Below are 11,806 nucleotides of genomic sequence, written 5' to 3'. Positions count from 1 at the left end.
TTGCTATTTTACGGCGCTTGGCATCCAGTTTATCGGTGCATTACCGCCACCTTCTGCTCCGGGGTGTGAATCAGAAAATAGATTTACAGACTAAGTCACACACACACACACAAACAGGCGCACATATCTTTGTGGGGACTCTCCATAGACGTAATGGTTTTTATACAGTACAAACTGTATATTCTGTCCCCTTACACTAACCCTACCCCTAAACCTACCCATCACAGAAAACTTTCTGCATTTTTAGATTTTCAAAAAAATATCATTTAGTATGTTTATTTACCCATTTCCCTCATGGGGACCGCTGGCTGGTCCCCACAATGGAGGTGATCTCATGTTTTACTATCCTTGTGGGGACATTTGGTTCCCACAATGTAATATAAACAAAAACACACACACACACACACACACACACACAATAATAATAATTTTTGATATCAAGAATTACATTTTTAAATATCAAGAATTACATTTTTGATATCAAAAATGTACTTGTTGATATCTGTAATTGTATTTTCACTAGTGAAATGTCACCATAGGCTGCCATTCAAAATCAATTGTTGATATCAATTGATTTCTTACTAGTAGAAATATAACTTTTGATATCAATAATTAAATTGTTACTAGTAAAAATGTGAATTACTGATATCAATAATTCAATTGTCACTAGTTGAAATGTCTATTCTTGATATCAACAATTGAATTGCTACTAGTAAAATTTTTCATTTTTGATATCTGAAAATGTATTTCTGATATCAATATTATTTCAGATATCTAAAATGGCTTTCTTACTAGTAACAATCACATTCATGATATTAGAAATTAACATTGTCACTAGTGACAATTTAATTCTTGATATCAAAATTAACATTTTTACCAGTAGCAATTCAATTGTTGATATCAAGAATAGACATTTCAACTAGTGACAATTTAATTCTTGATATCAAAAATAAAGGTTTTTACTAGTAAGAATTCTATTTCTGATATGTGAAACTGGAATTTCAACAAGTAAGAAATCAATTCTTGAATCTAATTCTTGAAATCAAAAACTATCATTTTAACTAGTAGGCTACCAATTGAATTATTGATATCAAGAATTAGTATCCTGGAAATGAATAAAAGTTAAAACAGCTTGCCATAGAATAGACAATTGACGGACAATTCCGGCGGATTTTTGCTTTAAAAATCGAATGAAAATGTCTCTTTCACACGCAAAGTGAAATAATGTGAAGTGGCATTTAATGTCAATTTAATATGCTGTCAATTTGTATTATAATTATTCTCAGCTTATTTCTGTTTTATGTGCAGTGCTGTATTATTTAAGAATTTATTTGAAGTTATCCTGTATAGAGTTTACTTAAAGTTTTCCCTATATAGAAATGACTTGAAGTTTCCTGTACTGCATTTACTCGAAGTTGTCCTTGCTTGAAGTTCTCTATGTATAATTTACTTTAAGTTAGCTTTAAAGCCACTCCTCATATGTTCATACAAGTATATGTTGCTTTAGCTAAAGGGATTCAGTTTTTTGTATTGTTAGGGGTTAACAGTTTAGGACCCATGGACCAGATGTTTGAAAGAAGACCCGGAGTCAGAATTATAAAAAATTTAAGAAAAGTTTTACTGAAGATAGTTTGCAGTTTCATCAGCAGAAGTCAGCTTCAAGACTCACACAGGAGTTCGTAGGCCGCCCCACTTACAGTTACAAAGATCACAGCAGTTACACCATTTCCAAGGTCAAAGCTACGTCATTGCTTACAGGCTGAATGATTCTGATTGGCTAAGAAATTGATAAACATAGTAATTTTCCACACATATACAGCTAGACAGAAGCATATCTCCATAGATTATGCCGCTGACACTCGGACCCTGAAGTTAGGCACGTCGTGATCTTCCAGGTCGCAGATTTGGGTTGCTGGGTGCCAACATGTCTCGAACAACAACTCAGTCAATCTCCAACAATGCCAGTGGTTCCTTAACCTGTAACCAAGAAGACTAACACACACCGACACACATCTTTTCCAAGGTTGGATTTGGCCAGGCTCTAACTATAAACAGGAGTCTCGTCTCAAAACATCAAGATAACAAGTTCTTTCTCTCAGGATCAGACACTTTAGTCTAAATGGAAACTATAGGCTTTAACTGACAAATGGTCCCTTAAACTATAGACTTCAATGACCCCTATATGCTTTAACATGTTGAAGACCTTTCTCAAACACAAAACCAGTCCCTATTTCATTTCTGGAAGCAATGGACAAGTAATGTAAATAGTAAATAGGCAAGCAAAGTTACTACATTCAAATATCAAATACTGACATTAAAGAATACATGAAAATAACATTTCAGTAATCACACTGGTAACTTCTATAACAAAGTAAAACTCATCCAACTCATGTGATATTTAGAAGGAAAAAAAAATATTGATTAATACCTTGATTATAATCACTTCTTACAAATACATTGAAGCAGCAGTGGATTCCAATCCACCCCCTTCAGTATGAATAATTTAGGGAACAGACCCAGTCTCTATATGATGATATCTAGGTGAAAGAGTCTCTTTATGATGGGATTTATCAGACCTCAGTGACGTGAGACAGACGATGGTCGGTTTAGCCAGTTTGTCTGCTTCCTGACCTGAGCCCCAGATTGTCATGTTTGAGCTCCAAGACTATGTGCCATATTACTAGAGAGAAGAGCAGCACCACCCCAGGGGGATGATCACAATCTCTTCTCAACAGGTCAGGTCTGCCCCAAAAACTTTTCCAAATGTCTATGAACGACGTGACGTCGAGAGTGACCAACTGAAAGGGAACACGTTTAAAAGCATTATATATGAATGCATATATAATATTTATATTAATTTAAAGTTTATTTTTTACATGTCAATTAATATATTATAATAACTATATGTATATATTTCATGAATCAAAAGTAATTATAATTCATATAATACAAATATAATAAATAATTAGCAGCAAAAGATGGACAATTTTGTCTCTAAAGTTTCTTTCACACTATAAACTGCTTTGATTTGGAGTGAGAGATACAGGGGGAGTGGCTTTATTGTATCAGATACATGTCACTGCACTGATTGGTCCAGTTTTGGTCTGCGATCTGTGACTGTGGTGATCATGAAATTAACCTATCACTCATTACAGAACTGCACACAGTTATGACATCAAAAATAAAATGATTTTTTAAGTCTTGTATGACTCTTTCAGGTGTTTTTTTCTTTCTCTAAAGCACTTAGTCTTCTTCAGTAAAACCAGAAGGGAAAAAAACAAACATTCTCATACCACAATTTCAGAAATTAAAGCATGGTAGGCTATGAATTACAAAATCATACTGAATATATGACTGTTGTCTTTGGCTTGCTCAGTTGGGGATATTTTGGGGATATTTAATTTTATTCTATCAATCAATAAATTCCACTAGAAACAAACCTTGTTGTATTATTTTATTTTAATTTAATACTGTGAAGCTGCTTTGATACAATCTGTATTGTGAAAAGCGCTATACAAATATACTTGATTTGATTTGATATACATAACTCACAATCATCGAGCAACTAACAAAAAAACGGCCAATGAAGCCTCTCATCAACCAAATATTCCTCCGTTTTCAAACACTTCATGTAAATAAGCCCACAAAACAAAAATAATAAAGTGATTGATTCAACTCACATACAAGCAATAACTCAATGCGTTAATCTCTTTTACCAAATTCAATAAGTTTCACTTCGGACATTTTTTTAGCACTCGTTAGTTGAGGGATAAGTGTAAGTTTATTCTAACCCAGAATAAAGCCTGCTCCGGAGCAGCTTAGCCGTGTAGCGTAAGTTACCATGATGATGAACACAACTAAAACCAATCCACTTTCCTGAGCCCTAAAAGCCAGTTTGCTCAAACTAATCTCGAACTTTACCTGTTAGCAACTGAAACAGGCTGCGATGTCAAGATTGCAATGCTGGAAGGTGTATGTGTGGCGCGGGCGCGATTGAACAGTGGACACATAAAAACATACATAAAATGTTTTAGTTCATTCCTACTTTACATTCAATACATTGAAAATGCTCGCTCTACTCCGCACCATTATCAATGTCTGTGCGGACGTCCGTATTTTACTTTCGCTTTTAAGTTAGCGATTTAAAAGCCCTCAGCGCTGTCACACGTCGATTAACCGGTGGGAAAATATTTCCATAGTCACATCCCTAATATATTTATATATAAATACTATAGGCCTACCTGATTTTGAACACAAGAGGGCAGTATAGCACTATAAATGACATGATTCATTTATTTTTTGGACTAAAAAACATTCTGGCTATTTTTAAACTTAAACATAATTCTTAAATTGAAAAAAAAGAATAAAATGGTTTTAGTTCTGATATTTGTATAATTTTATATAGAAATAAATGCTGTATAATTACATTTTTAGAAGATATGAGGCTTTAAGTGTTTCCTTTTTTGACATTATTTTAATCCCTCGCCATAGCAAAACCGTTTGAGATATTTATTATCCGTTCACAATTTAGCATCTTTAAAGGCACAATATGTAACTTTTTTGCTTTAAAAATAGCAAAAATCACTTATATATATTTATATATATAGTTATATATTTTTTTAGTTGTGTACTTACATTATCCCGACTGTTTCCAACAACTTTCAAACCAGGAGAAATTTTAATTTCATTCGAAGACACGTCACGTTTCTTTATTTCCGTTTTGTCGCCGTCAATGGCGTCATATCCGTGTTGTCCCTGGTTTCTGCTCGTGCTGCCATAACAACCAGAGCTATGAACCAGAGCCGTCTGATAGTAACCAAAGCGACAGACGTGGACAAATGTATAGTTTGCAATGTCTATTTGCACGCTGTTGTTGTTTCGTTCAAACATTATGGACCATGGCAAGCAGACTTTGGATAAAAAAGGAGAACTAAAACGAGAATCAATATCAGCGCGTGTTTTCGAGATGCCGAGAGCACCCATAGACAGTATATAAACGAGAGCTCCACGTCCGAGACTTCGACCGCTCCTACATGTACTTTATTAAACAGGTGAGCACATTTACATAAAACTAATCAATGTTATATAGTTCAACAATGATAAAATGTCAGAATATGATCTAAGTTATTCTAATGTTGATCTAGCTTACTGCTAGTCTCATACAGACAAACTAACACATAAATTTCAACACATTTTAAAGCAGTTTAGTGTGCTAGTGTAATGTTAGACCAAGTGAAACAGCGCTGCGTTACCTCACAAGTTTAATTTGTCTAATAAACTGACCTGTGAGTTGTAATTCTGCACTTGCGTGTAGTTCGGTAGAATGAAATGGCTATATTCCTTTATATCCGCAGGACTCGCGTCGCGTGTGGAGCTGATAGCTGTCTCTTAGCAATCCTGAACTGCTTCATATCACAGTCATGATAAAAGCATCGATGTATTCAGTCATCCATAAACATTATTAGATCAGTCGGCTTGACGTTGACGACAAGATCCATAATTCTTAGCAAATGTTGCGTCATCAAACTACGCCTTTGTTATTGTAAGAGGTTAGCGACCCCTGGTGGCGAAAAAAAATTACATAGTGTACGTTTAATGTATTTTCATCATGCTGAAAAAGTTTGGTGGGAATAAAATAAACCACTTAAGAGGAGTGGGTAAAAATGCAGAGGCTGATTTTGCAAATAAATCCACATTCAAACCAAAATATCTGACTTCCTGTTGCTCGGAGCTAATGACTGTAAATTAGAAAGTTGTCCGGCTCGATGAGACCAATATACGTACAGATTTTTGTAACTGTAGGTAAAACTTTCATATTAATTCATGCAAGCGTGTTTGATCTATGGACCAAGTTTTCGGACCCCATTCAAGAGGGTGCTGTCGAGCCCCCCTGCCACGCACGGGTAACAGCTTTAGCTGGTACCTGATACCAGCCCTGATGGCCACGGGTTCTGACCTGTGTGCAAAGTTTCAAGAGTTTGAGCATGTTAAGGGCCCCAAAAGTAGAAAAAATAATAATAATAAAAATAATCCTAACGAAAACAATAGGGCCTTCGCCCTTTCAAGGCTTTGGCCCTAATAATTGTCTTTCTTGTTCACTAACATATAAAACACAAATCTTGTGGCATTTCACAGTAACACTAGTTTATTAGTTAACTAAATACACATTCACTTTATGCAAATCTAACAAAACATTTGCTCACTGTGACACAGAACAATGCTTTCTAATATGATTCACTAGACTATTTGATCGGGTGAAACTCTTCCCACACTGAGTACAGTCGTACGGCTTCTCTCCAGTATGAATTCGCTCGTGTGATTTCAGAGATCCAGAATGAGTGAAACTCTTGTCACAATATGAGCACTTGTAAGGTTTTTCTCCAGTATGAATTCGTTGGTGCTCTTTCAGAATCTCAGCTCTAGTAAAGCTCTTCCCACAGTCACAACACACATGATCTTTCACTTCATTGTGTGTTTTCTGGTGCAGTTTAAAACTGTCCGGCCTTGAATAACTCTTTCCACAGAGAGAACACACATAAGGCCTCTCGTCTGAATGCACTTTCAGGTGTATTTTTAGATTTGATGATGAAATAAAATCTTTACCACACTGATCACAGTTAAAGGGTTTCTCTCCAGAGTGAATGTGCAGATGAACACTGAGATTTGATGCTTGAGAAAAACTCTTTCCACACTGAGTGCATGTATACGGTTTCTCTCCAGAGTGAATTCTCATGTGTACGTTAAGGTTTCCTTTCTGTGTGAAACTTTTTCCACACTGAGTGCAGGTGTGCGTCTTTTTGGCTTTTGTTCTTTGAATTGGAAAGTTACGATGTTCCTCCTCCTCTTCATTCAGTTCTTGTCTTTGCTCTTTCACGCTCACCTGGTCTAAAATACAAATCAAGATAGAATCAGTTCAAGTGAACCCTTATTTAATAGCAGAAAGAAACAGAGATCAGATCTTTCACTGTTCACTTTTTAATATATTAAAATATGTTTGACAACTACTATATACAAGGTTATGATCATTTGGATGTGTCAACAATGAAGAATCAAGAATGGACACCAACCTATTTGTTCCTCAGTATCTTCATGTTTTATTCTGGATGGTTCTGGATCACTCATGTCTTCAATCTCCTCTTTAATAAACTCCATCTTTAACAGTCACACAGATTTCAGCTGCTACTCCTGGAGTTTGTCCTCTTGTAGGATGATGGGAATATTCCCAGTATTTATTGGTGAATTGTTGTGGGAGGAGCTTCACTGCAGGTGTGAACTGTGATCACTGTGTTTTTATCCAATCTGCATTTAAAAAGTACAGAGTCATCATGTTAAACTGCTGCTGAAAAACCTCTTAGTCTCCAAAAGTTCCCTGTTTTCAGCTCATTCATTATGGTGATGTCTGAGATCTTCTGTAAATTGGCACATTAAGCTCATTTTATTGGTGTCCACAGACTGAAACAAGCTACAGCATCATCACCTTTAACTTCAGTTCTTGTCTTTGCTCTTCCACCTCCATCTGGTCTGAAACATATTAAAACATTAAGTTGTTAGAATGAGTTCAAGGAGGATAAATGTGAATTTTCAAGTGAACCCTGATTTAATAACAGAAAACAAGTGAAATCTGTTTATCAAATATTATATTTTTGATGTACCAAAGGTTAGTTTTGTAATCCTCTTGTTAAAAGTCAAAATGTGAACGACAACTGCTGTACAAGATTATGATTTAAGTGCATTTATATTCCTAGATTATTTGCTAATATTTCACAGCTCTTATGATTGGCATCTAATAATATAGCCTATAAAGCATTTTAACTAATTAAATCATAAATCAGCAATCATTATTTATAATGTTGAAAATTATGTTGTGTAAAAAGGTAACTATAGAATTAAACAAGATAATCTGGTTAGTCAGATAATAGGCTAAATGTTTTGTCTTTGAACTTTCATTATACAAATCCAAATTACACACCAGTGAATGTTGTCAAAAATGTATTGTAAATATATAGCAGATTTCACCCAGCAACACAAATGAACCACATCTGCAGTTTATTGACAGAGGACAGACAATCAACACACACACACGTCTTCAGATTCACTGTCTTTCAGCTGAAGGATGCATGAGAAAAGACATGTTAATTACCGTCCTCCCTAACAGTAACTGCAATTCATCTAATACACAGGTCACACATATGGCTATAAACATACATTAACATCAAAATGAAAGCTAAACCCATTTAAACGACATTTCCACAGACTCAATCCACCAAAATGATATGTGGAGATTCTTTATTAAACGCGCGTTAATAAAAGTCCAAAAATACATCAAACTGTTGGCAGAAAAACTCATACATAACCTTATTCCGGTTTATGGCACTTCCATAATATAAACTAAATACTTCACTTAATTGTAACGAGGCTTCAGCAAAGTGAGGATCCATTTGCAGCTTTATTGTAATCTTGGTCGTACAATCAGGGTCAATCACCAGCAAACACAACAGTAGAGACAAAGCAACTCGTAATGCGAAAACAGGCATAAGGTCAGGCAGCAAACTTACATAAATCAGTCCACAATAGAAAACAGTCCAGGGCAGGCAGCAAAGAATCACGAAGAGAATAAACAGTCCAAGAGTAATCCACGGGAAGACAAAAACACAGGCAGAAACTCTCAGAGATGTTCACCAGGGCAAAACAAAACCTCTCATGAGGAACTTCTTCTTCTTCGATTTGTTGCTATTTTACAGCTGTTGACATCCAGTTTATCGGTGCATTACCGCCACCTTCTGCTCCGGGGTGTGAACCAGAAAATAGGTTTACAGACAAAATTCACACACACACACACACACACACACACACACACACACTACTCATCCCAGTAGGCAATAATAATAATAATAATAATTTTTGATATCAAGAATTACATTTTTAAATATCAAGAATGATGTCTGTAATTGTATTTTCACTAGTGAAATGTCACCAGGCTGCCATTCAAAATCAATTACTGATATCAATAATTCAATTGTCACTAGTTGAAATGTCTATTCTTGATATCAACAATTGAATTGCTACTAGTAAAATTTTTCATTTTTGATATCTGAAAATGTATTTCTGATATCAATATTATTTCAGATATCTAAAATGGCTTTCTTACTAGTAACAATCACATTCATGATATTAGAAATTAACATTACTATGGCAAGCCGTTTTAACATTTAATCATTTCAACCGACTAGTATCTATTTTCATGCTACCAGTACTTATTTTTAAGATACTAGTATCTATTTCATTAAGTACTAGTACTTATTCATTAGCTACTAGTGCTTATTCTTTAGGTACTAGTGAGGAACTCCCCATCAAGATCCTTCGTTCAGGTTAGACCTACCTAAACGGTCTCAAGCCCCACCTAGAGCGAGGTCTAGATCGTCCTCTGCTAAGCGTCCGGCTGGATACGCTAGAGAGCGCGAGAGAGCGACGCGAGCCTGAACCGCCGCTTCGCCAGAGGCAATTCAGCCACTCCTCCGGGAGACGCTTCGCAGAGCGGAAGCCCGGGGCAACCCGAGGATGTGATTTTGTGTGTCCCCGTGCAAAGAGCCGCGGACGAGTCACCGGCCACTCATATAGCTGTCAATGCTTCGCCGGCGGCTGGCACGCAGCCCCTGCCGCAGCATGCGTTAATGCCCCCTCTATCGAGCCACCTGAGCGCGTGGTCGACGCTCCCAGCGGTGTCAGATTGGGTAATCAACACTGTAAAACGCAGCTATACGCTTCAGTTCACTCGCAGACCACCCCGCTTCGGCAGCGTGATTATGTCAGAAGTATCAAAACAGAGCGCCCTGCTGCTACTGGCAGAAATCTCCTCTCTCCTGGCCAAACAAGCAGTAGAGATAGTGCCCGGGGAACAGAGAAATCATGGGTTTTACAGTCACTATTTTCTAGTCCCGAAAAAGGATGGAGGTATGCGCCCCATCTTAGACCTGAGATTACTGAACAAAGCGCTCGTGAAACGCGCATTCAAGATGATTACGGTAAAGCAAATCCTTGCGCATTTTCAGCCCGAGGATTACTTCATCGCAGTAGATCTGAAGGATGCGTACTTTCACATTCAGATATCCCGCATCACAGGCGCTTTCTGCGGTTTGCATTCGAATGTGTCGCATACCAATCCAAAGTGTTGCCGTTCGGACTGGCTCTGGCCCCCCACGTAATTACAATGTGCATGAATGCAGCGCTCGCACCCCTGAAACTCAGTGGCATGCGCATACTGAACTATCTCGACGACTATCATTAGTCATCGCTCAATCAAGAGGCGCTCTCGAGGAACACAGACGCAGAGTCCTCGCCCATCTGACATGCCTGGGACTGTCTGTGAACATACAGAAGAGCATGCTTCAGCCGAGCCAGTCGATCACATTCCTGGGTATGGTTCTGGACTCGCGCACGATGATCGCGCGCTTATCAGAGCCGAGGATCAAGTCCATTCACAATACACTAGCTCTCTTCGTTCAAGGCAGAGCTGTCCCCTTAAAAACGTTTTAGAGGCTACTGGGTTTGATGACAGCAGCAGCCTCCATCTGCAGACTGGGCTTGCTACACATGAGACCGCTGCAGCACTGGTTGCAAAGTCGAGTGCAGCTGCAGGCATGGAGAGCGGGGACAGAACGCCTTATCATAACGCGTTCATGTCTCGAGACTCTGGCACCTTGGTCCGGCACGACCATGTACGAACAGGGTGCTGCTATGGGCAGAGTGGTCAGACGAGTGGTGGTCACTACGGATGCATCACTATCAGGCTGGGGAGCCCTCTGTGATGGCAGACCAGCGTTCGGTACGTGGGTGGGGGACCAGAAACGCTGGCATATAAACTGCTTGGAGATGGAAGAGGTTCGTTTAGCTCTGCAGAGCTTCCTCCCATTCGTGAGGGACCGTCATGTTCTCATCAGAACGGACTACATGGCGGTGGTGGCGTACATCAATTGCCAGGGAGGGCTGCGCTTGCGGTCCCTGCAGGCAGTGCTGGGAAAGTTCACTTCTACTTCTAAAGGAAAAGACTTTCCCTACTTGGGAAAGTTCACTTCTATGAACTAGTTCAAAGTTCAGTTCACAAATTTTAAAATGAACTAGTTCAGTTCATAGTTCATACTCAAAATTTTGAACTAAGTTCACAGTTCAAAAAAATGAACTAGTTCATAGTTATTTTTTTCCATGTTGCTGCGAGATATTATTTTTCAAAATGATTGCCACAGCCCATATAGAACCACTGACAATTATTTTATTAGTTTTAATTCTGAAGCTATGCGTCGACCTTGTCATAAAACTCGTTTAAATGATCATACGACGCCTCCTTGCTGCTTTTTGTTTTGATTTGTAACGTAAGTGATGAGTCGTTCATGAACGATCCATTCATTGTGTCTGTCACGTGACAAATGAACGAAAGACTCGGAAGGTAAAGTAATTATTTATGTTCCCTGTAAACGATTTTTGACTGCATTATAATGATTTCTTAACTCAGAATATGATCAAGATTGCGTAGGTGGATGTGTTCTGGGAATTTGCCAGTTAATAGTATAACATTTATAGCCCCTTAAATGAATGAAATGACTAGAAGAAAGATTTGTTTATTTTGATGAACGAGATCGAACAAGAGAGTCAGTGGACACTAGTGGCTGGTGTTGCCAGATTCGTGTTTTTTTCCGCTACATATTAAGGCCGGTTTACGGTGTGTTTTAGCCGGGTTTTTGACTGGAAGGCTCTAGAAATCTGGCACTCTATTGAACGAAGTTAAACTGAGAGAACGTGGCGTTCACAGACA

General features: G+C 38.0%; 1 long non-coding RNA gene across 1 annotated transcript; it reads right to left on the bottom strand.

Moving 5' to 3' along the window:
- Positions 1 to 6,127: 6,127 nt before the first annotated feature.
- Positions 6,128 to 8,733, bottom strand: LOC311091547. Its single transcript, XR_014608117.1, has 4 exons — positions 8,556 to 8,733; positions 7,478 to 7,521; positions 7,068 to 7,299; positions 6,128 to 6,885 (listed from the first exon to the last, which is right to left on the bottom strand). It is a non-coding gene; the product is annotated as an uncharacterized lncRNA (long non-coding RNA).
- Between the last annotated feature and the right edge of the window lie 3,073 nt (positions 8,734 to 11,806).

This window comes from Abramis brama (genome assembly GCF_963993115.1).
Source record: "Abramis brama genome assembly, chromosome: 10".
Taxonomy (NCBI): domain Eukaryota; kingdom Metazoa; phylum Chordata; class Actinopteri; order Cypriniformes; family Leuciscidae; genus Abramis; species Abramis brama.
Note: the sequence above shows the minus strand (reverse complement) of the source record. Positions and strands in the feature narration are given on the sequence as shown.